Source organism: Schistocerca cancellata, chromosome 6 (genome assembly GCF_023864275.1).
Source record: "Schistocerca cancellata isolate TAMUIC-IGC-003103 chromosome 6, iqSchCanc2.1, whole genome shotgun sequence".
Lineage (NCBI taxonomy): Eukaryota > Metazoa > Arthropoda > Insecta > Orthoptera > Acrididae > Schistocerca > Schistocerca cancellata.
In genome coordinates this window covers 651,030,480-651,056,099 of record NC_064631.1, presented here as the reverse complement: position 1 = coordinate 651,056,099, position 25,620 = coordinate 651,030,480, and the positions used below count along the sequence as shown (strand labels likewise).

At 42.7% G+C, this 25,620-nt stretch overlaps 1 protein-coding gene across 1 annotated transcript in view; it reads left to right on the top strand.

The window, feature by feature from the left end:
* The window catches only part of LOC126191271 (general odorant-binding protein 70), a 143,873-nt gene that overhangs the window by 53,349 nt on the left and 64,904 nt on the right, over positions 1 to 25,620 (top strand). The gene's annotated exons all lie outside the window — the stretch shown is intronic.

The window sequence follows — 25,620 nt, the reverse complement described above, 5'->3', positions numbered from 1 at the left end:
GGGCTCCGCAACGCCTTATACTTGCAATGTTAAAATAACGCTTATAAATTACATCTTTCCTCACAAAGTATTTGAGGTTGGAAGTTGAAATTTTTACAGATTATTTATTGGAATATGGGCTACAACTTAACACAGGGATTTTACAAAATTTTAGTTCAGTTATTAAAGATGATTTTTTTCAATTGTAATAAAAATTCACAACATTTTTTTGCAATTTTTTATTTATACATTCAAAAATATACAGTTTTTTGGAAAAAGGCTGTGTTAAATTACGCAGAAGGTACTGTGTAACATTTACTGAAAGTTTTAAACAAATATGTTTGGAAGATCCTTAGAAAACATGTAATTAGTATGAGAAAATAAAAGTTTTGGGAATCGAGCGACAAAGATTGGATTAACTTTTTAGTGCATTCCAGGTCCATAGGATGGATTATCTTCATCCTCTGCAAACTCCTCCTCCAGCTTCCTCTTGTTCCTCCTCCTGTTTACTCTTGCTTGTATTTCTAGACTCTTTACAGCCCTGTCTGCAGCCCGAAGGCGTTCCTTGTCTAAAGCAAGCATCGCTCGTACCATGTTAGAACCTATCTTCATTCCCATATTTCTAAATACCTTGCACCTTACAATGTTGCCATAATTGAAAGTCGCAACAGCATCGTACACACCAAAGTGAAGTGTTTCTATTCCAACAAATACAGTCTTGGGAATTCTCGACCATATGACACTATTTACACTTTCATTGGGGTTTTGAGTTTTTCCGTGAATACACTTTTTCAACAGTTCAGGTGCTTCTAAGTCTCTGAAAATAGGTTAGCCACAACACATACTTTATCTCACATCACTAAAATGTACGTGATGAATACGGACGTTAATAATAACACCATTTGACAGCAGTTTAACAGCGCCACAGTGGGTCACGCCCATGTAGAACACATTTCAAAAAAAAAAAAAAAATTAAAAATAGTTGTAGTCTTCGGAATTGAATAAATTATATATCTATTAAAAGGTAATAGTCTGCAGATTCAGAAAACGCAAAAAAGTAAAAATTGTACTTTTCATGATTTTGAGCCTTTCCGGAGCCCCTTAAGTAACATATTTTGATATTCGCATACTCACTCATCAAAACATATAGGGTAGTTAACGTTTATCTAGAATCATGAAATTTGGCAAGAATCAAGCTTTCACACTACAACCAAAGTAAAAAAAAAAAAAGCCGATAAATTTTAATTTATAAGTATATCACACGATTTTTTTGTCATTTGTTATCAGAGTCTCAAGAACGGGTCGACAAGTCAAGTTTAAATTTACGTTACCTTCTAAAATCTACGGCGCTATAAAAATTTAAGATTCGTTCTTCCCACGCACAATTCGTGAATGGAACAGGGAAGGGGGGATCAGATAGTGGTACAATAAGTACCCTCCGCCACACACCGTAAGGTGGCTCGCGGAGTATAGATGTAGATGTAGATGTAGAATTTAATCAAAAGATACGGCCATTTATGTGACATTTTTTGATAACGTGCCTGTATCAGTATCTACAATGGGCCTAAATCGTCGAAATTATGTTTCCTGGTATGTGTGAACTATCTATACACTTGATTAAGTTTGAACGGGAACCTCGGTGTGCGAGTCATACTCCCACTTACCAGGATTTTTCTGTGTGCCCTGACATGGCTGCCCCCTAGTGAGCGCTCTGCAATCACACTATTGCATGTACTGCGAATCGAAACTTTGGTTGGTTGGTTGGTTTGGGGAAGGAGACCAGACAGCGTGGTCATCGGTCTCATCGGATTAGGAAAAGATTGGGAAGGAAGTCGGCCGTGCCCTTTCAGAGGAACCATCCCGGCATTTGCCTGGAGTGATTTAGGGAAATCACGGAAAACCTAAATCAGGATGTCCGGACGCGGAATTGAACCGTCGTCCTCCCGAATGCGACCGAAACTTTGAGAGACTCTCAATCCACTAGTATGTGTCTTTCTGCTTGAAGTTCCACGTAGTCATCTTCTGAAACCTGGTAGGTACTTTTGAATTAAGGTACAAAAGAATTGAAAACATTAGCCGCCAGTGGGTGTTCATTTAGATAATTGGGAAAGTTAAAAACTTGTACCACACCCGGATTCGAACACGGGTCTCGCGTTTATAAGGCTGATGCACTGACCACTACACCATCCACACGCAGTGGTCACTACACTTGCACGAACTGTTGTAGCTCGCCTCCCGTCAGACCCAAATTCCCAACCTACACTATACACTACTGATGGAGTGGCCCTGTTCATTTTTATTCGAGGCATCTCGGCGATTTCCGTAAGCGTTGGAGCTTGGTGTGCATCCGCACTGAAGAGATCATAGGTAATCCTTCCATTAATTAATATACACTATGTGGTGTCACCGCCAGACACCACACTTGCTAGGTGGTAGCCTTTAAATCGGCCGCGGTCCGCTAGTATACGTCGGACCCGCGTGTCGCCACTGTCAGTAATTGCAGACCGAGCGCCGCCACACGGCAGGCTTAGAGACACATCCTAGCACTCGCCCCAGTTGTACAGCCGACTTTGCTAGCGAAGCTACACTGACAAATACGCTCTCATTTGCCGAGACGATAGTTAGCATAGCCTTCAGCTACGTCAATTGCTACGACCTAGCAAGGCGCCATTACAGTATATTGAGATTGCACTTATGTATCATCAAGAGCGATGTACAACAATTATGGATTAAAGTTTAGTATTCCAGAAGCTATGCACTATTTTTGGCTACTATAATTCCTTGTCATTTTCCAGACCTCACGCCAGCCTGCGTGAGCTTTAACGCGTGCCTTTCGGCCTCCTCTCGCTATACGGTGTTGGCTCTTCTGCCAACACATCACACTGTATATTATTAAGCATCCCAATTCTTTGTAACCATAGAGAAATTTTTGTATATTATGTTCTTTGTATTATTTAAACTAGGATCAACAACTGCTTACCAATAAGATTGTAAGAAAAAGAAGCCTTTGCGGTCAGATTTAGAAGCATCCGATCTACATTACATATCAAGGCGGTAGATTACTCTATACTGATAATGAAATAAATAAATATACGATATGTGGTGTCTGTTCTTTCGGGCATCAGCGAAAGAACAGGCACGACATATATATATACTTGTGAATAACTCCGTATTTCGTATTATTATGTAATATTCTGTACGACAATCAATAAGTAATTAGTCGATAGAAATAGTGAACACTTTTGTCTGAAGGCAAGTGCATAGGTGACACTGATTACTGCTCCGTACGTTGTTCATTCGTGGAAGTTGCAAGTGATTACAATTTTTTTTTTCTTCTGTCCATGTTACCGATAGACCTCTTTCTCCGTTTTTACGATTAAACTTATATTGAATACGTGTTGCTTCAGCACTGCGAGTCACAGCTGGAGAACAACATTAACGTGTAATTTGCAAATAAATCCTGCACTTTTTGTGCACAGACGAGCACAGGCACATGAACTATATAAAATCTGCAGTCGAACAAAGTAACCGCTGAGAAGCGACAAGTGGAAACTTTCCTTTTCTCAGTTCCAAGCGCCCAGTTCACCTGGGGTGCGTGTCAGGAGCAGTCGCCGCAGAGCGCGCTAATTACCTGTCGCTGACGGCGCTGAGTCGAGACCGGAGCCACTGACCCTTGACCCTCCCTCCCCCTTTCTGCCCGCTGGACGGACGTGCGGCGGCCGGCCACGTGTTCTCCTGAGAGAAACAAAAGCACCGCTATCAACATGCTCGGCTAGTCGTGGCTTGGGAGAGAGCACAGTTCGCTAATTAGCGGACGAAAGCCGCGGCCATTGCGTAAGGTTTGCAGGCGGTACGCCCTGTCTGCGACGAACAATGCTTCGCCGAGCGTGCGTACGCTGGAGGAAACGGCGGATCCTGGAAGCGGCACGGTTGTGGCGCAATAGCCCGGAGAGCGCGTCCTCCGCAAACGTGTCTACCGCTTTGGCAGCAGCACACGCACCTGGCTAGTAGGTGCCGTTCCCAGGGCCATGTCGATTAATGCCGCCTGAGCGTGCACGTTTATTTGGCAGTGAAACTTTTCGCCACAATTGCTCGCGAGTGGAACATTATTTGCACAACAGTGAACCGCTTCGTGGTGTTCCCGTTTCGCGATAGAACAGTCGTATATGATCAGCACTCTAGTATCCGATAGTACTGCTACCAAAGGTAAACCAGTCACTGAACATGAAATTAAGGACACAGGTTTTCTCTGCCTCGTGATGACTGGGTGTTGTGTGATGTCCTTAGGTTAGTTAGGTTTAAGTAGTTCTAAGTTCTAGGGGACTGATGACCAAAGACGTTAAGTCCCATAGTGCTCAGAGCCATTTGAACCATTTTTTTAAGGACAAAGGAGCTGGATAAGAAGAATGTTTACAGTTTCAGAGGGAGCTAGCTTCAAAACTGAGCGGAACTGTGGAGAGGAGTTCAATTTAAGATGAATGAGTAGCTGTTAGTGATGAAATGGTGAAGATGAAGTAGAATGCAAGAGAAAAAAGAGAGTTACATCTAGAAATAGTTGGATAACATAAATATAAATTAAATGAGAAGCGGTTGTTGTTGTTATGGTCTTCAGTCCTGAGACTGGTTTGATGCATCTCTCCATGCTACTCTATCCTGTGCAAGCTTCTTCATCTCCCAGTACCTACTGCAACCTGCATCCTTCTCAATCTACTTATTGTATTCATATCTTGGTCTCCCTCTACGATTTTTACCCTCCACGCTGCCTCCAATACTAAATTGGTGATCTCTTGATGCATCAGAACAAGTCCTACCAACCGATCCCTTTTTCTGGTCAAGTTGTGCCACAAACTTCTCTATTCCTATTCATTACTTCCTCATTAGTTATGTGATCTACCCATCTAATCTTCAGCATTCTTCTGTAGCACCACACTTCGAAACCTTCTATTATCTTATTGTCCAAACTATTTATCGTCCATCTTTCACTTCCATACATGGCTACACTCCATACAAATACTTTCAAAAACGACTTCCTGACACTTAAATCTATACTCGATGTTAACAAATTCCTCTTCTTGAGAAACGCTTTCCTTGCCATGGCCCGTCTACATTTTATATCCTCTCTACTTCGACCATCATCAGTTATTTTGCTACCAAAATAGCAAAACTCCTTTACTACTTTAAGTGTCTCATTTCCTAATCTAATTCCCTCAGCATCACCCGACTTAATTCGACTACATTCCATTATCCTCGTTTTGCTTTTGTTGATGTTCATCTGATGTCCTCCTTTCAAGACACTGTCCATTCCATTCAACTGATCTTCCAAGTCCTTTGCTGTCTCCGACAGAATTACAAAGTCATCGGCGAACCTCAAAGTTTTTATTTCTTCTTCATGGATTTTAATACCTACTCCGAAATTTTCTTTCGTTTCCTTTACTGCTTGCCCAATATACAGATTGAATAACATTGGGGAGAGGCTACAACTCTGACTTACTCCCTTCCCAACAACTGCTTCCCTTTCATGTCCCTCGACTCTTATAACTGCCATCTGGTTTCTGTACAAATTGTAAATAGCCTCTCGCTCCTTGTATTTTACCCCTGCCACATTTAGAATTTGAAAGATAGTATTCCAGGCAACATTGTCAAAAGCTTTCTCTACGTCTACAAATGCTAGAAACGTAGGTTTGCCTTTCCTTAATCTTTCTTCTAAGGTAAGTCGTAAGGTCAGTATTGCCTCACGTGTTCTAGTATTTCTACGGAATCCAAACTGATCTTCCCCGAGGTCGGCTTCTACTAGTTTTTCCATTCGTCTGTAAAGAATTGGTGTTAGTATTTTGCAGCTGTGGCTTATTAAACTGATTGTTCGGTAATTTTCACATCTGTCAACACCTCCTTTCCTTGGGATTGGAATTATTATATTCTTCTTGAAGTCTGAGGGTATTTCGCCTGTTTCATACATCTTGCTCACCATGACAAGAGGAGAAATAACGAAAATGATGAACACTAATTGGACATATAGGAAAGCAGACGTGTAAAAATGAGACAGACAGGAGTAGCAACGCAGAAATTACTAGAAAAGAAATGGAACGCTGTCGAAGCATGATTAAGGAAAAGAAGATGTATCGTACTTAAACATTACACAGTGATTGGAGAAAACAGAGGTAGCTGTATTCTTGTCAACAGCTGAGGTGGAAAGCAAGTATTAAACAAAGAAAGGGAGACTGCAAGGATGAAAGAATATATGGAAACACTATGCAGAGAAAACAGACTTGGGGTCAATATACTGGAAAGAGAAAAGGAAATAGACGTGAATCAGTTGGAAAATTGATACTAAGAAAAAAATTCGACAGACTACTGAAAGACCTAACACGGATCAAGGCACGTATTGACTGGTGTGGGTGATCGTATCACCGAACCATGAGTTCAATAAATCATGGTTGCAAAGTACTGACAAGGATTAAACAATTCCTCTTAGAACATAGACTGAAAAAAAGCAAGCCTAGTACACAGGGTGGAGAAAAATTCTCACGAAATTTTAACCCTGGATAGCTGATGCCAGTAGGAACCTAAATTACTTATGTTGTGTAGGTCGATAAAGAACCATTATTAAAATACGGAAACTTGGCGACACGCGCTCCGATTGACCATGGGATTGCTCTGTTGTCGTTCGTCGGTTGGCGGGCATCGCTACGGTTGTCGGTTTACACATACAAACGTGCCTCTCACCGTGACTGCCCCAACGTGATATGCACAGGTGTAGAATAGGTCTTGCTGTTTGTCTCCACCTCGTGTCAGAGGCATTCTCACGTAAGCTTCTCTTCGGAGCACACACACGTCACGTGCGATTTACTCATACAGTAAGTATGGCGGCACAATATTCGTTTGAAGAACAACGAAATATGTTTTTTGTTAATGGACTAGCCGACGGTAATGCGCACGAATCTCGACAGTTCTATGACGAACGATACCCAACAAGACGCCACCGGACTGGCAAACGTTTACAGCAATTGACCGGTGACTTGGAGAAACAGGCTCGTTAGCAGGATATCATGGTGATGCTGGAAGACCTCGAACACGACGGGATACTGCATTTGAAGAGATTGTTCTCGAGTGCTCTGTGCAAGGGGAAATCTTCACGTCACGTACGTCCACAGACACCAGGGACGATTTTCGCTCAACATTTAGGCAGGGACTGTGGGTGACTATCTGATTGGGCCGGTCAGTCTACCTCCTCGACTTACCGGGGCAAATTACCTGCACTTTTTGCAAGAAACTCTACCCAGCCTGCTGAAAGATGTTGCAGCAGCAAGGGCCGCCCGCTCATAACAGTCGCACTGTGCGCGGATATTTAAATGAACTCTTCGACGGTCGGGTAATTGGCAGAGGTGCTCGCAGGACGTGGCCCCCGCGATCACCAGACCTCACGCCAGCGGAATTTTCCCTGTGGGGCTCTTCAAGGTTCTAGTTCACCCACCCAGACACGAACCACCTAGCAACCAAGAGGAATTAATGGATGGCATTCAACATACCGCCAATGACATCAGGACAATGCCAGGAAGCTTTGAAACAGTTCGGCAGAGCACCGATCGACGTAAGTAAACTGGTGTCGCGTCATAGGGTCGCTAGTTCGAGCACCTGCTTGAAGTAAACAATGTCATAACTACGAAAAAAAAACTTATTCAGGGCCGACAAAATTTGTGAAAGACTTTCTGTACGCGAAGTAACATCTTTTTACAGGTTTGTTCCCGGTACATCTTACTATGAAACTGCAATCGATGTGGCGAGAGCCAGCCGTTGTAGCCGAGCGGTTTTGGGCGCTTCAGTCTGGAACCATGCGACCGCTACGGTCGCAGGTTCGAATCCTGCCTCGGGCATGGATGTGTGTGCTGTCCTTAGGTTAGTTAGGTTTAAGTAGTTTTAAGTTCTAGGGGACTGATGACCTCAGATGTTAAGTACCATAGTGCTCAGAGCCATTTTTGATGTGGCGAGACTCCAGCGGATTCGCACCCAGTCCCCCAGAGTGGAAGGCTGGCGCCCTACCACCTGTAGTGATGGCCGCCTTGGATGCATCGCGATCTCCGTCAGGGAAAGCATTCGCGGTCAAGCGTTGTCCAAAGTATTCGGCAATAGGGCAATCCCGCGGCAAATCGGAGCGCGTGGCGACAAGTTTCCGTAGTTTAAAAGTAGTGCGTTGTCGACCTACACAACATTAGGAAGTTTGGTTCTACTAGCATCAGCTATCCAGTGTCAAAATTTCATGACACAATTTTTCTGCGGTGGTCTAGCGGTTCTGGCGCTGCAGTCCGGAACCGCGGGGCTGCTAAGGTCGCAGGTTCGAATCCTGCCTCGGGCATGGGTGTGTGTGATGTCCTTAGGTTAGTTAGGTTTAAGTAGTTCTAAGTTCTAGGGGACTTATGACCTAAGATGTTGAGTCCCATAGTGCTGAGAGACATTTGAGCCACAATTTTTCTCCACCCTGTATAGCTTAAGTATGTGGGGTTGTCATGGTAAAATCGAACACCTTCCACAACCGGACCATGGAATGGTTGCGTTCAAAATTAATCACCATACGCGTTAAGACATTTATCGTACTTGCAGATGAGATGATCAACTCCTATTCCGTCGAATGCGGTCGTCCGCCGATAGATCCACAACGTCATCCACATTTGCAGTTCCTCGTTCGATCGTTCTACTCAAACCGACGTTAATGCATGTCTTTCTTCAGGTCGCGAAAGATGTGAAAGTCACATGGTGAATGATCTGTGCTGTACAGAGGATGTTGCAGCGGTTCCCAAACGCTGAAGCCTCCGATGGATTGGCAGCGTGGGGATATAACAGGATGTTTCAGTCCGATAGCATTGTGACAGCCCGACTGCAAACAGCAAACCCAACAGTGGAAGCATTCATCATCTTCCTCCGCCAAAAAACTTGAAAGCTGTCCAAATAACTTCCAGTAAGGTCATGATGACCTTCTTTTCCGACTGCTGGAGCCCTCTGCTCGTCGAGTTCCTCCTAGGCTGGACCCTTAATTCCGTGATTTTGACATCTTAAATGACGACCTGAAGGAAGACATGCATGGACGTCGGTTTCAGTCAGAGGAGGAACTGCAGGGTTGGATGCAGTTGTAGAGCTGTCAGCGGCTCATCGGGTTCTGAGAATCGGGAACTGATTGTCTCGTTTCCTAGTGGGGTAAATGTCTTAACGCGTATGGAAGTTACTTTTGAATGGGACCATTCCATGGTATCGTTGTGGCTTGTGTTCGGTTTCCATGTCCGCAGCTCGTGGTCGTGCGGTAGCGTTCTCGCTTCCCACGCCCGGGTTCCCGGGTTCGATTCCCGGTGGGGTCAGGGATTTTCTCTGCCTCGTGATGACTGGGTGTTGTGTGCTGTCCTTAGGTTAGTTAGGTTTAAGTAGTTCTAGGTTCTAGGGGACTGATGACCTAAGATGTTAAGTCCCATAGTGCTAAGAGCCATTTGAACCATTCGGTTTCCATTTGCCTTCCTCTTATAGATTCAGAGAAAATTACGACAATGTTCACATCAAAATGCCGATTTAAAATCTATATTTGCCACTGATCTGATACATAGAGTGAAAGGCTGATCAGAAACTAATGTGTAGTTACACGATTCAGAGGACATGAAAGGGAAGCAGTAGCTGAGAAGGGAGTGAGTCAGCGATTATGTCTACTGCCCACGTTATTCAATCAGTAAACCGAGCAAGCAGTAAAGGAAAAGATAGAAAAAATTGTAAAGGGAATTAAAAATCAGGAGAAGAAGTAAAAATATTTAGCTTTGCCGATGACGACAAATGACTCTGAAGAGCAGATAAACGGAGTGAAAGGTGTCTTGAAAATTGTTTATGTGATGAACACCAACGAACTTGAAGTAAGGGTAATGTACTCAAATCGAATTAAATCAGGTTATTACGAGGTAATAACATTAGGAAGTTATATGCTAAAAGTAATGGGTGGGTTTTTCATTTTGCGCACCAAAATAACTGTCGATGGTTGAAGTAGATGGTATATAAGACGCAGAGCAGCAATGGCAGGAAGATCGTTTCTAAAAAAGAGAAATTTACTAACACCGAGTACAAATTCAAATACTAGAAAGTCTCTCCTGGAGATATTTGCGTGGAGAGTAGCTTTGCATGGAAGTGAAACGTGGGCGACAAACAGCTTGCACAAGAACTGAATGTAAGTTTTTGAAATGTGGTACCACAGGAGAAAACTGGCAATTAGGTGGGCAGATTGTACACTGAGGTGAAAAAAGTCGTGCGATACCTCCCGATATCGTGTCGGGGCCACTTTTGCCTGGCGCAGTGCAGCAACTCGAGTGGCGTGTACTCAACAAGTCGTTGGAAGTCCCCTACAGCACTGTTGCCTCTATAGCCGTCAATAACTGCGAAAGTGTTACCGGGGCACGATTTTGTGTTGGAACTGACGTCTCGATTATGTCCAATAAATGATCGATGGGATTCATGTCGGACGACTTGGTGGACAAAACGTTCGCTCCAATTGTCCAGAATGTTCTTCAGACCAGTCGTTGACAATTACAGTCCGGTGACATGGCGCACTGTCGTACGCAAAAGTTCCATCATTGTTTAGGAACATGAAATCCATAACTGACTAAAAATGGTCTTCAAGTAGGCAAACATAACCATTTGCAGTCCATGATCGGTTCAGTTGGACCAGAGGACGAATACATTCCATGTAAATACAGCCCACACCATTATGGAGCCACTACTGACGTGCAAAGTGCCTTGTTGACCACTTGTGTCCGTGACTTAGTGGGGTCTGCGCGACACACGATCTGTATCATCAGCTCTTACCATTTGAAATCGGGACTCATCTGACCAGGCCTCGGTTTTCCAGTCATCTAATGGTGCAACTGATATGGCCACGAGCCCAGGTGAACCACTGCGGGTGATATCGTGCTGTTAGCAAAGGCACTCGTGTTGGTCGGGTGCCGCCAATGACCATTAACGACACCTTTCGCAGCGCTCTCCTAACGGATACGTTCATCATACGGCCCGCACTGATTTCTGCGGCTTGTTTTATGCAGTCTTGCTTGTCTGACAGCACTGACAACTCTACGTAATGCCTGAAATTTTTTATTCTTGGCACACTCTTGACGCTGTGGATCTTGGAATAGTGAATTTCCTAAAGACTGCCGAAACGGAATGACGTACGCGCCTAGCTCCAACTACCACTCCGTGTTCAAAGTCTGTAAATTCCCATCATCCGGCCGCTGTGGCCGAGCGGTTCTAGCCGCTTCAGTCCGGAGCCGCGCTGCTGTTACGATCGCAGATTCGAATCCTGGCTCGGGAATGGATGTGTGTGATGTCCTTAGGTTAGTTAGGTTTAGGTAGCTCTAAGTCTAGCGGACTGATGACCTCAGATGTTAAGTTCCATAGTGCTTAGAGCCGTTTGAACCATTCGAATTGCCGGCCGGTGTGGCCGTGCGGTTTAGACGCTTCAGTCTGGAACCGCGTGACCGCTACGGTCGCAGGTTCGAATCCTGCCTCGGGCATGGATGTGTGTGATGTCCTTAGGTTAGTTAGGTTTAATTAGTTCTAAGTTCTAGGCGACTGATGACCTCAGAAGTTAAGTCGCATAGTGCTCAGAACCATTTGACCCATTTTTGACCATTCGAATTTCCGTCATGCGGCCGTAATTTTTCACATGAATCACCTGAATATAAATGATAGCTGCACCACTGCTCTTCTATATGTTGTGTACCCCATACTACCACCATCTGCATATGTGCATGTCACTATCCCGTACCTGTTTTTTTCCACTTCAGAGCGTAACTAAAGAGTTGCTGATAGAAAGTGCAGCGAAGCGTAATTTTCGGTTGGAAATGATTCAAAGAAGGGAAAGTTTGATACGACACATCAAGGAATGGTCCGAATGTTTTGTAAGTAGACTGTTTAGGTTTTTATATTGGTAACGCCATGTAGCGCTCTGTATGAAAATCACTGGCTGTGCTGTTTGCAGTCTGTGGCTGGGTGGCATTGTAGGAATAGTCGCTTTTGTAGTGTTGGGAAGTTGGATGTTAACGGCGCGTAGCGTTGCGCAATTGGAGGTGAGCTACCAGCAGTGGTGGATGTGGGGAGAGAGATGGCGGAGTTTTGAGAGCGGGTGATCTGGACGTGTGTCCATCAGAGACAGTAAATTTGCAAGACTGGATGTCATGAACTGATATATATATATATATATATATATATATATATATAATGACTTTTGAACACTATTAAGATAAATACATTGTTTGTTCTTTATCAAAATCTTTCATTTGCTAACTATGCCTATCAGTAGTTAGTGACTTCAGTAGTTAGAATCCTTTATTTAGCTGGCAGTATTGTCGCTCGCTGTATTGCAGTAGTTTGAGTAACGAAGATTTTTGTAAGATAAGTGATTCATGAAAGGGATAGGTTATTGTTAGTCAGGGCCATTCTTTTGTAGGGATTATGAAAAGTCAGATTGCGTTGCGCTAAAAATATTGTGTGTCAGTTTAGTGTTGATCAGAATAAGTAAAGAGAGTAATGGCTGAGTAGTTCAGTTTTGCTCAGCTGTTTGAAAAGCAAATAATGTAAGAGGTTTATCAGCACAGTCATTCATAAATTTTTCTAAGAGGATGTTTCAGTTTAAGTAGTGAAGAGCGCAGCGGGACACTGCGGCATGACTTCAGTAAGAAAATTCAAATGAATGTACGTTGCAAGAGAATTGAGAAGGACTTGCACAGGATGTACTAGCTTGGGGAGCTGCGCCAAAGTAGCCTTCACACTGAAGATCACAACGTTGACAAAAAATTCGACAGCAGATTTTCTGAACTGTGACTAAGGTGCTATTACTTTTATTAATTAGCAAGTATACAACTGCTAGATTGTATCCATCGTGATTCTGTAGTGTTTGTAATTCAAGAAAACGTGTTCGGAATATCACCTCCAGGTGCATTTATTTTACACCTTCTACTTTGACGTTTGCCTGGGCATTTCAAAGTGCCCACATCGGTTACTTTACCTACGTACGTCTCATAATATAATGTTTTAACCTTGAAAATTTTTTTATAAATTTGTATTGCTGTGCGTTTAATTACGTTGTGTAACATTATTATTTTATTATAATAACAGCAGTAGCACTAATGTGCCAAACAACAACAATTAAAAGACAGTGAAAGTCAAGGATTACGGGGATAAAGTAGAATCTAAGAGTTAGCAGAAGTTGGTGCACGCCTGTCACTGGTACTATCGCACATCTCCGAGATTCCAAAGAAGAGGATGTACGTGTACGAGGGTTGGAACTTTAATAGTGGCAAACTATTTATTTACAGCTCGTATAATAGATGCGTGTTTCAAAGTTTTGCTGACCTTCAGAGAAGTCACCAGCATTGTGTGTAAACCGTTGCCAGCGATGTGGAAGTCGTAGGATACTTTTAGCGTTGCCAGTTGTGTTGACAGTTCGAGTGGCGCGGTCTATTGTCCGACTAATTTGTAGTATTTCTGAAGCGAATGCCGTGAAGTGTTTCCTTCAGTTTAGTAATCGTGTTGAACTTACGAGGGCTTAACTCAGGGGAATGCAACAGGTGGGATAGCACTTAGCAGCCTCATCAGTGAAACAAATCAGTAACAAAAGTAAAGCTGTGAGTACCGGGCGTGAGTCGTGCTTCGGTAGCTCAGATGGTCGCCGGCACGGTAGCTCAGCGTGTTCGGTCGGAGGATTAGCTGCCCTCTGTAATAAAAAAACTGAGTTCACCGATCAACAACGAACCAAAACGGGTGTCTTACGACGTCCGCCCCGAGCAGATACAACGAACAAAAGAGAACAAAATGAGATTAAAAAAAAAAAAGATGGTAGAGCACTTGCCCGCAAAAGGCAAAGGTCCCGAGTTCGAGTCTCGGTCGGGCCCACAGTTTTAACCTACCAGGAAGTTTCATATCAGCGCACACTCCGCTGCAGAGTGAAAATCTCATTCTGAAATCAGTAACAGCTTGCACTGTACGTGCTTCAGCATTCTCCTGGAAAATTATTGTCAAGCCCTGCAGAAAATGTCATCACTTCTGTCTCTACGCTGTTCATTTTTGGAACACAACCTACGGCCAGCTTAGAGACAGAAGTGATGACACTTTCATCCGGACCTGACCATCATTTTGCAGCACAATGCTCAAAAACGTACAAGTGCAAGCTGTTACTGATTTGTTTGACTGATGGGGCTGCTAAGTGCTATAGCACCTACTACACTCCCCTGACTTGAGCCCTCGTGAGTTCAACTCTATTTCGTAACTGAAGGAAACACTTCGCGGCATTCGCTTCAGAACTGCTACAAATTCGTCGGGTTATAGACCGCGCCGCTCGAAGTGTCCACAGACCTGGCACTGCTGAGACTATCCTACGACTTCCACATCGCTGGCAACGGGTTATACACAATGCTGGTGACTACTTTGAAGGTCAGTAGAACTTTGAAACGCGTATCTATTTTGTACGAGCTGTAAAAAAATAGTTGCCACTATTAAAGTGCCAACCCTAGTAGTAGCTTGGGGAGCTGCATCATACTATCCTTCGCACTGAAGACCACATAGCATCCAGTATCTATAACTGCATGTCTTTAGTAGATGGTAACTGCAGAAGGCAGTTATGTACGGTCATTGGGACCCAGTGAGAAACTGGACTCATCACTGAAGACATTTCTACACCAGTCAATGAGATTCCAGGTTGCAGACGCGTCTGGAGACACCCCGGACAGTGGCGGGGTATCATCGTCATACGGCCTGATAACGAGGAGTGATAGTCTGGTTTGACATCTCTTTTCATAGCAGGACCCCTTTGGTTTTCATCCGCGGCCCCTTACTGCTCAGTGGTTTGTAGACGACTTTGTACGCCCCGTTTTGTTGCCCTTCACGGCAAGGTATCCTGGGCTTGCATGTCAGCAAGCTAATGCCCGTCCCTACAAGGCGAGAGTTTCTATTCCTTGTCTGGCCTACCTTAGCCAGCAATGTCGCAGTATATCTCCCGAAATGAGAACGTCTGAAGCATTATGGGCAGGGCCCACTCCCAACCATCTCGGGATTTTCTAGATCTAGAGCGCCAGCTGGAGAGAATTTGTCATGATATCCCTCAGGAAGAGAGCCAGAAATTCCATCAACAAATTTAAGGACGAATAATTGCTCGCGTAAGGGCACAGCTGGACCACTGCCTTATTGACTTGCTCAGTTTGTGAATTTTTCTTCCAGTTGAATGAATCATCCAGTTTTTGTGAGATTGAAATCATTAGTTTGTCTACACATGTTCATCATTGTATTGCCGTCCGCGGTGGTCGTGCGGTTCTAGGCGCTACAGTCCGTAACCATGGGGCTGCTACGGTCGCAGGTTCGAATCCTGCCTCGGGCATGGATGTATGTGGTGTCCTTAGATTAGTTCGGTTTAAGTAGTTCTGAGTTCTAGGGGACTGATGACCTAAGTCCCATAGTGCTCAGAGCCATTTGAACCATTTGAATCATTGTATTGTTTTCCGTCGCATTCGGATAATCCATCTTTGGTGCTTAGTTTTTATCTCATCTTAGCGTGTATTTAAACAAAATTAATCACTATACAAAATCATTAAAACTTGCTTTCCTATACTTTTCAACATTTTCTCTTGTATTGGATTTCTCTAATTAATTTTCAATCCAATAATGAAATATAATGACATGTGGAATAATCGTGTCTACTGCCGGATGTTTGTGTCGCTCTGGCGCTATATTTCGGCCATGTAACTCGTTGCCTTCTTCAGGTGCTACCTGAGACTGCCGTGTTGGAGGATCTTGTCCAGTATTTATGCCCAGAGGGCGCTGGGTGCTCTCTTTGCCGTCCGCGCCCGCCGGCAGTAGACCCGATTATTCCACATGTCAAAATCTCGCAGGGAAAGCCTGAAGAGTTACATGAAATATAATGCTTATCACCATTGCTTTATGTGATTTTATTATGACCACCTGCTGACACATTAAATCACTCTTCTGTGGCTAATACTTATCCCGTTTAAGATACTGCACATACTATTCAAGAATACTTTATTTGACTATTTTGCTAGACGCAGAACTGTCTTTAAAGTAATCTCAATTTCATTTCATTTGTGTTCTCCAGCAATGAATGGGACACAAAAAATGCGTCTCTGATCACGTCCGAAATACAAATTTCGTCTTCGTCTAATATTTCATCCGTCTCGTCTTAATTCAACTTTTCTCCTACTTTTTCCACGTTCTATTCTATTCACATGTTGCAAAGTTGCTCTTGTTAAAAAGACCTTCATCGACAAAGCTGCCTGCAAAAGCGACGATGTCTTACAGCGAGACTTGCAGTCGGGAGGAACTATCCTGATAAAAATTGACGTGTTTTTCTCAATAAATTCGTCCCGTCTATGGATGTGATTAGCAGACACGGAACAGCGAGCAGCACAGCATTCAGCGGCTGTCTCTAGGCCGAGGCACCTGGCAGCGCTGTTGCTGGTGCTGCGGTTTTGAGCCGCGGCTTTCCACGGACTGTGTGCTCATTGCGCAACAAGTGGCCTTTTTCCAGTAAACGTTAGAGGTAGTTAAACGACGCTCGCCAGAAGTCACTCCTCTGAAGGTGATGCCGTAACCGGAGAAATAAAAACGAACGAACGTCTTGGGCTCTCGTGAATAGACTCGTCGGAAGCATCTCGTAATGGCACTTCTGAAACAAGAACTGAAGTGAACCTTCTTCCCTTGGTACTCTTGTACATCTCATAAAGCTGGAGAGTTGTGACTAACACTTGTTGGGCTAGTGCTTGTAACGTTAAAGTAGCAGAGACGCTTAACTGTTGTAGGAAAGTTTCGCTTTTCTCAACTGTGGGAACCAAGAGCCGCTTCTGTAATCACGAAGTGCCTCCATCATACAAGTTTTACATAAAATGTTCTCTTGTGTGTCATTATTCAAACACAACAAATTCACTGCCATTGGTGAGGACTTCTTAAGTCGTCATCATCATCATCATCATCATCATCATTAAATGCTTGTGGGCCGATTCCACCTTTAAGGAGAACTCTTTCTCCCATATAGTGAGGGCTCTTACGCATTTCTTCATCCTCTTGGTTCGCACAGCAGTAAGAACATTGAAAACCTCGTATTATCTATTTGAATACTATTTTCATTTCAGTTTACTGTCCTGTTTTCTGTCAGCTATATTGTAAACGTTCGGTTCCTTCCGAGTCATTTTATCCAAGAGTGCCTAACCTACAAGTGCTAAAAATCATTTCTCGACAGTGTTTAATTTCCTATTGTCTTATCTTTTTGGTGTCTATTTTCATCATTTATGTTTAGTTTAGTTCTCAAATGGTCCTTCGCTTGAAAGTACGAACTCTATGCGATATCGTCCGCTTGAAATCTATGGCCAAGTTTTGCAGCATGTATGTTCTAAATTCCGCTCGTATTATGAATAGGTAAAAATAACATGGTCATTAGGTAATAATAATATTTTAGACCACATTATCCTTTTTACGGTTCTGTAGGTCCATCGATAAAACCGGAATCCTTACAGGGACAGTTTGTTGTTTCTCTGCCTGTCAGTGCTACCGCTAAAAACCCATATTCTCAGGAAATGGTAGATGTCTGGGGTTGAAAATTATTTCATAGACATGCGGATCTTCGTCCCTTGGTGGTGTATGAAAGCGAAGCTTCTAAGCCAGTGCTGTCAAAAGATACGTCACATACTTTTACACTCGCAGACTCACTCATCAAATCCTAGTGGGTACACACATTTCACCTAGAACCAGGAAATTCGGCAAGAAGCAAGTTTTCACATCAGAAGGAAAGAAAAAATACAAAACTGTCAATTTGTAATTTTTTTGTCATCCTCGGAACTCCCTGAGTTCTCTGTATCAATAGCTTGCCAGCATCTACGTTTATAACAGAAAAAACCATCTAGATCTTCGATTCGATACTTAGAATGGATTAACTATCTGTATACATAATTAAGTTTCTGTGGAATCCTCGGCATGAACTATCTGTATACATAATTAAGTTCGTGTGGAATCCTCGGCGTACAAAAGCTCCTCACATTTACCTGGATTTTTTAAAATTGTTTGCCAGAGTACTTTTCCACTCCTGTATAACAGCATTTAAAATAAAACTGTTCGTAAAACGAATTGAAAATGATAAAAGTATTCACAACGCGTTGCTATTGAAAACCATTTAAATTTGCTGTTCAGGTAACGGAGGAAGTGGACCAGCGGACAAATGTGCAAAGTAAGAAATGCAAGACAAACCTTTATCAGTAAAATAGGCAGGATGATTGTATATATTAAGTGTCCGATTGCAGTTAGACTGGGTGGGAAACACAAGAGACAAAAACTAACCGAAATGTGTAGCACTAACTCCACAAGTGTTTGAATATCAACGAAAGCAACGGTACAGAAAGAGCGTGAGAATGACTTAGTACCAAAAGTTGTGCAGTTGTTCTACCGAAATTGTTGCTCTATCTGATCAATAGAGGGTGCGGCCTATGTTTAAAAATAAGCAATTCCATATGTTCGGAAAAATGTTATATGATTTCGACCAGAATGAAATTTAGATTACATTCACTATTCATGTTATGGAAACAAAAACAAAGTTAAAGAAGTTTCTCTGCAAATATTCCTGCTACCTCTCCCTTTACATCATATGTCAACAGTTTAGCCGGCCGCTGCGGCCGAGCGGTTCTAGGCGCTTCAGTCTGGAACCGCGCGACCGCTCCGGTCGCAGGTTCGAATCCTGACTCGGGCATGCATGTGTGCGATGTCCTTATGTTAGTTAGGTTTAAATAGTTCTAAGTTCTAGGAGACTGATGACCTCAGATGTTAAGTCCCATAGTGCTCATTATGTGATAGGTATGATCCACAGTGACAGGATATGCAGCGTGAACAAAACATCAAAATATGCATATGTCCTGGTATTAATCATCGTTAAGGAGCAACGCAAATATATAACAACAATATGACAACAATTAAGTACTTATTTTGTCTTTGTTTCACTACACAATTATCTGCATAGATTCCGTAACAACATGCGAATCAGGAAGTCGTCGCATTCCGCATCGGGTAATCGTGTGTTGTTATTATTATTAATTTAGCAAGTCTGACTGGATGGAGTATAAGTTGATATGGTTCCCTCTGTTCGATGGTCTTGTAGACCGCAGATGGAATCATGATCACACTTTAACTTCAACATCGATCCTTGTATACGGGCAGCATAATCGAAAATGGTTCAAATGGCTCTGAGCACTATGGGACTTAACATCAGTGGTCATCAGTCCCCGAGAACTTAGAACTACTTAAACCTAACTAACCTAAGGACATCACACACATCCATGCCCGAGGCAGGATTCGAACCTGCGACCGTAGCGGTCACGTGGTTCCAGACTGAAGCGCCTAGAACCGCACGGCCACACGGGCCGGCGGCAGCATAATCGGCTGGAAACAATTAGTGAAGTAGAGATAACAGCATTTCTAAACGAAACCACCCTTTATTAGCCGGAAGTAAATCAGGGAAATCCAGGAAGCCCGGAGGAAACATTTATAAGGATGGATGGACTACTAACAGAAAACTTTGGTGGTTGAATGTAGAACACATTTGGGAGAAGCATGGAGATCAAATAGAATCCTCTGCAAAGGAATCGCTGCGGCTTTCCACGTTAGTTCTTTTCAACTTATTCTTGTGGTACTAAGAAATCTGGGGTACAAAATTCGGTGAAAACTCTTTGCTGATATGAATAAGTAGAGATATTAGCGAAATAGACTATTGCTAACAATTCATTAAGTGGGAATTTTGTTATATTCTTCTTCAACTCCATTTTTCAGTCAGTCAGCTTTTTCCATATACATCTTGTAATCTTTTTATCTATTATCCTCGTTTATCAAGCGACATGCACAATTTGTTTCGTTTATTTATTTAAACATCTACTGTGAAGGAAGCCCACTATTAAGGAACGCGTGGATATTCTGGCAAGGTGAACTGAATGAAACCTTTCTACTACTATGTGGGGAGGAAGTAAGTGAAAGTAAGTTGTTGTCATTAATGCTGCTAATGACTTAACAAGAGTCACACCAATGGTCAATAGAAATATAAAGGACTTTATCCTCTGGCTTGTAGACTGACAGAAATCTACATTTACATCTGCATCTACATGCATACTCCGCAAGCCACCTGGCGGTGTGTGGCGGAGGGCACCTTGAGTACCTCTATCGGTTCTCTCTTCTATTCCAGTCTCGTATTGTTCGTGGAAAGAAGGATTGTCGGTATGCCTCGGTGTGGGCTCTAATCTCTCTGATTTTATCCTCATGGTCTCTTCGCGATATGTACGTAGGAGGGAGCAATATACTGCTTGACTCCTCGACGAAGGTATGTTCTCGAAACTTCAACAAAAGCCCGTACCGAGCTACTGAGCGTCTCTCCTGCAGAGTCTTCCACTGGAGTTTATCTATCATCTCCGTAACGCTTTCGCGATTACTAATTAATCCTGTAACGAAGCGCGCTGCTCTCCGTTGGATCTTCTCTATCTCTTCTATCAACCCTATCTGGTACGGATCCCACATGGCTGAGCAGTATTCAAGCAGTGGGCGGACAAGCGTACTGTAACCTACTTCCTTTGTTTTCGGACTGCATTTCCTTCGGATTCTTCCGATGAATCTCAGTCTGGCATCTGCTTTACTGACGATCAATTTTATATGATCATTCCATTTTAAATCACTCCTAATTTGTACTCCCAGATAATTTATGGAATTAACTGCTTCCAGTTGCTGACCTGCCATATTGTAGCCAAATGATATGGGATCTTTCTTTATATGTATTCGCAGCACATTACAATTGTCTAGATTGAGATTCAATTGCCATTCCCTGCACCATGCGTCAATTCGCTGCAGATCCTCCTGCATTTAAGTACAATTTTCCATTGTTACAACCTCTCGATATACCACAGTATCATACGCAAAATTTTCGTTTGTCTGTAAGGCGTTGGCTATGTTTATGTTTGCTGTGAAGTTCCCTTGATTTAAAAGAAGATTTGCACCATAAGATTGTTATGACAAACGAGGTCCCTCACAAATAAGTTCGTCTGACAGGCTTGATTAATCTACGAGTATATTCAAGTGCTATGGGGTTAACCATTTACCGGATGACATTCAGAGGAATTCTATTACAGTTCATTTATTTTCCCAAAATTTACACACATGGAAAGAAAGATAAACTTATCGTGACGGACGTCTTCATTCAAAAATAACAGGAAATACATGAAGTGTTAAACTGTCTCAGTTACAAGTAATGCTCGTTTGGTGGTCTGCAACATTTTGGGAAACACATTGTACAAGACACGCCGTTACCAGAGAAATCGACTGACACGAATTTAATGGAGTATCAGAAATAATTGTATTATCCATGGTATTAAGGAGAAGTTAGACTTGCTCCAGAATTAATCCGTACACCCCGCTACTTAACGAGCATGTCAATGGTAAATCAGGATTCACTGTAACAAAAAATGAGTCCCGAATCTCGAAGGAATTGAAATGAAACATAAAGAAACGTGACTGCTGACGTGAAACGAATGTGAGATGATCAAATGTCTCCTAAACTTCATTCTATGCTATATTCCATTAAATCCTAGCACTGTAGTGAAAATACCATTCTACCTGCCACCTTTGATCTCGAAGTAAAGACCAGTTGCTATCCATCAATCTCATAACCAGAAAGCTGCTCTTGTCCGATGCTCTTCCAAATGAACTCCAATCTCTACCACCTTCCAGAAGAGAATGTTCTCTGTGCCGTTCTCCAAAATCAAAAATCTTCTCCTGTGTTTCACTTCTCTAACTCTGGCGCCCCAACAAATACAATCCCGCCAAAAACCGCGTCAGTCAACCAGGGTTTCTGCTTATTTGTTTTACCTATCGAACAGGGAAATTTTCTTTGCGGCTACCCTCTTCTCGTCTTACGAGTCTCAGAAATGACCACGTCATATATTAGCGGTCAACAAGGACTCTAGTCTTGGTGTTAGCTTATGAAACATGAGCAGATACTCGTTACTCCCCTACCATCGACTGGCAAAACTCTCACAAGCTCCTCAGTTGTCTTTTGGGACTGGCGCCAGCGAGTCTGCAAAAGGCGTGTCTCCGTTGTTAGTAAGTGATGTGTCGTCCGTGGAGCATGCCGCAGGCAATGAATCTTGACGAACCGCTGTCGGGATTGAAAAATGACCGCACTGGGCAACAGTTCTGCTGAATACTTTTTCCATAGTGCCCAAGAAACAACGAGGCCATCTTGCTGGAAGGGGCGCTTGACTTGCGAGTGAAATTAAGTCATCCGAACATTACTTCATACGAATGAAAAACTGTTAATTTTCAATAAGACCTGATTACCTTGCTTTTTGACCCCTTAAGAGGAGCATAGAACTGTCCGCCTAAATTCTGTTAAATGAGCTACTTACGAGGGTGGCTGCAATTGTTTCTGCTCTGCTCACGCTGATATCACTGATGGAAATCAAACTGACTTTTAATCACAGCAGGTGAATATCACATTCAAAGTCCAAGTAGTGGGATACACCCCAGCAGATCTCTCTCATCTGTAACTCGCTAAAGGGCATATCCATAATGTATCGCTCTTGGAAAAAGAAGTTAATGGTATAGGAAAAGAAAGAGAAGGCAACAGTGCAGAAACCATCATATCTAGAGAAGAAAGAAACAGGTCAAGGGAAGAGAGGTTATTAAAGAAAATCGTAAGCAGAAGAGACAAAGAACAATCAGTAGAGAAGCGATAATAAACTGAAGGAAATAGAGAGAAAGAGTGCTGGGAGAAAGTTGAAGCAGAATTTAAGAAAGCTGAACCCATAATAACAACAATTTCTGTTGAGCGCAGTGTGATTTCGGTCACACACAGAGAAATTCGTTCCACAGATGTATGGCTAAAATGGAAAGAGATTATGTAAAGTTACGAATATGCCCAAACATGGTTTCGCATGCATCGGCACAGATAATGCTATTATGGTATGTTCTGTCGTACCTGATACGCCTGGAAATCCTTTATTGGCATGCAGGGAGTTAAAAATTTGGGAAAATATTTTTACCTAAAATAAAACGAGAAGTAGTACAATCACTTGTGCAGTAGAATTTCCTCTACTATGAAGTAACTGAAAATGGCAAACATAATGAAACCGTCGGACCACTCGAGCTAAAAGTCCAGTAACTATGAAACTGATAAATAACACAGCGCTTGTAGAAACCGCTCAACTTTTCCCGTCGTATCCACAACAGTTGTCCATAAGGGAGACTCATCTGGCCAAAACATACGATGAATACAAGCATTCACGGTTAGCTCGAGTAGTCTACTGGCTTCAGTACGTTGGACTTCTTAAGTTAGTTCGATTGAACAGGTGATTAGACTTATTTTAGTTACATTTCAGGCAGAAATATTTTTTCAAAACATCAATTGCATGTGATAAAGTGAAGGATCTCTGGCAAAGTTAACAGTGTGTTCCGACCAGTCCAAGATTATGGCGAGATACATTACTGTTTGATACGGTAACAGGATTCAATCGAAGAAAATGTTGACTGATATTATTTTCGTGAGATGTAACGATTACCTGTAAATTCTATGAAATTAGTTGACGTGCAGACTGTATACGTATCTTAACACAAAACAAACGTCATCGTTAATGACTGAAATGGCTGTAGTGTAATTCTTAGGACAATCACTTCAACACGTTTGACTATGATTAACATACAAGTGAAAAGAGTGTGACTCAGCTATCGCTGATGAAGAGGTAGGAATGCACCGAAGCAAGGGCTGAATCGTGGAGCTCTAAAGAGAAAATTATATCCTACAATGACTTACTCCAAATAATACGTCACCTAACACCTTGATAAAGGACAGGCTAATGTTGAAGAGCAGAAAACGATAGTTTTTGTTCGAAATGTACGCCTTCTGCTTTAAAAAGCTGTACACGCTAATGAAGCTTATACAACATTAAATGAATTTTCCGTCGGTGCCTGGCAGAGCATGATAATAATATTCTATAGGAAGTCACTTTCTAATCTGCTGCAAAAATATATTTATTTATTCATGAACCGGCCATTGGCTTTTCATGCCATCTTCAGGTGACAACTGGATGCAGCATACACAGATAAACATGATGTGTGACTTACATAGATATTATTTTTTTTTAGTTAATGAAATTATTTGGCTCTGAGCACTATGGGACTTAACTTCTGAGGTCATCAGTCGCCTAGAACTTAGAACTACTTAAACCTAACTAACCTAAGGAAGTCACACACATCCATGCCCGAGGCAGGATTCGAACCCGCGACCGTAGCGGTCTCGCGGTTCCAGACTGTAGCGCCTAGAACCGCTCGCCCCCCCCCCCCCCCCCGGCCGGCTAATGTAATTATTTCTCTGTGACAAAAAAGTAATGACCTCATATGTAAACACTAAGTCATTTTTGTATCTTCTGTGCAGATATCACTTTTTATCTGTGTTCACGACATTCAGTAGCCTCCTGAAGATGACCTGAGAAGCCGAAAGCCGGTTCTTGTAGAAATATATGTAATTTTGCTGAATAATAGAATGTGTTTTCCTTTCAAATAGTGAAACTTCTACATGCAGTGTTCAATCTTATACCAAACTCAGACACCTGTTTCACTTAAAATGGAACAGGGAAAATAAATAACGAAAGTCCCATTACACATGTGGTGATAAGGTCTACGTCGAGTGACTACTACGCAGCAAAAGAAGTCCCTAAACTATGGAGAAGACTACTGACGTCAGAACAGGAATCCAAGACCTTAATAATTTTGAAATTTCTCTAGTCTGACACTTAACTGAGCTTATGGGACCAATGGTTTCAGAGCCCCTGTTGAAAAACATCCTACAACAAGTTAATGTAGGGCTGAGAAGTCTTACTATCGCCTGATCTTGAACGTAGATGATAGAATAGAGACTTCTGGTTCTGATTTTACTGAACTTTCGGCTGCCTTTTATGCAATGAAACACAATAAATCGCAATGGATGTTCTCCCAGCTGACAGTAAATTTACGTCTTATACTTACACGTGAAATGTTCCTTTAGAGCCCCAGACATAATGTTCAGACTCGTTGGAAAAATCAGCGAATAGAAATTGAAGAAGCACAGAATTTTCCCAGCAGTGCTTTTGTTTCAGTCTTACTTACAACATACGCAAATCACCCACCTGTTAGCTGATTGACAAAGTAGTTTATTCATATAACGATAGCTCCATAAATGCCCAATGATGATTTTTACGATGAGAACTACTCGAAGCTTAATGGATCAGCGAAATAAGCGTACACATTCGAGTTGCGCAACAATGTGTCAAACGGACGGTGAGTACGTTCTGGGAGAACCACGGGTTACAAGACAAGTAAGGCCCTGAACATCTGCTACTGTCTTGGACGCTCCCCGTCAAATGGTTCAGATGGCTCTGAGCACTATGGGACTTAACTGCTGAGGTCTTCAGTGCCCTATAACTTAGAACTACTTAAACCTAACTAATCTAAGGACATCACACACGTCCATGCCCGAGGCAGGATTCTAACCTGCGACCGTAGCAGTCTCGCGGTTCCGGACTGCAGCGCCTAGAACCGCACGGTCACCGCGGCCGGCTAACATGGAACTGAAAC